Consider the following 1,134-nt stretch of genomic DNA (forward strand, 5'->3'; position numbering starts at 1 on the left):
TCAATGAAATGCGAACAGCGGAGCGCAGGCTGCGCTGGCTGAGTAAAAGCTGCGAGTAGCCGCCTTTTTTGTTACTTAACTGGAAAGCTCATCAGTTGATTGCGCTCTCACGCAAATAGGCAAAAGCTTTTTCGCCTGGAGGTGTCGGCAAACGGTTGTCGTCAACGCTCTCTTAACCCATTATATTACCAAAAGAGAGTTCGACATAAGCAATGCAAGTGTAATGAAGCGTTATTATCAGGTACTTGCTAATGGGCGATTCGACTGAACTATTTGGTTGGAAATTAATTCTGGGCCAAAGTAAATTATTATGCTGTCAACAATTAAAAAAAAAAAGTGTCATATTCAAAGCGTTCTACGATAATTACCATGTATTTCATCTTGAAAATTCAAAAGTGAATAATAAGTATGCAACTCAGCTGTATTTACTTCGCTGGAACAGAAGAACAAACAGCTGAGTGACAGGCAGTGAGACAGCCAGAGCCCACTAGAAGATATGCGGAGACATGCGATTAGCGGAATGCAAAAGTTCGGCACACCGTTAGGTCATGCGTAAAAAGCTTCATTTGTTGTTATTATTGTGCATTCTGGAAATCTCACGCAAACAGCTGGAGCAGTCGAGAGAGCTTCGGCAAGCTCGTTGTCGCTTTCATGTGAAACGGAATGGAAGTGAAACATACGATAGGCGCGTCAGGCGAACCATGCACACTTGGGGAAAGGGTGTCAATGGAAATATAAACTTTATAGATACGAAACGCACACGCACGAGGAGCGAACATCAAGAATATTGTGAGACGAACCTTCCACCAGACACAGGAACACTCGCAACCTCAGGTTGCCAATTTTTTTAATTCAGTTCGAGTCACGCAGCGGAGTGGACGTTTTCTCTCTCTCAATTGCGCGAGGCGAACACGCGCTCCTAACTGAATGTAACGGTAGTTCTAAGCCACATAAATAGATTGACTCCAAATAATAACATTTTATTAAGTAGAAACAAAAAGTGAAGTTTAATGATTTTGTGTGTGTGTTTTTTGTGAGTAATTTTTGTGCGCGACTGTCGTTTTCTGTCTCCCTTTCACTCCCTCGGAATATACATTTAAAAATGCAATAAATTATTTAAGGCATTTATTTCGT

The sequence above is a fragment of the Drosophila montana genome, unplaced genomic scaffold (genome assembly GCF_035044405.1).
Source record: "Drosophila montana isolate Dmon_TW-CO22-7 unplaced genomic scaffold, ASM3504440v1 contig_3266_1, whole genome shotgun sequence".
In the NCBI taxonomy this organism is placed as follows: domain Eukaryota; kingdom Metazoa; phylum Arthropoda; class Insecta; order Diptera; family Drosophilidae; genus Drosophila; species Drosophila montana.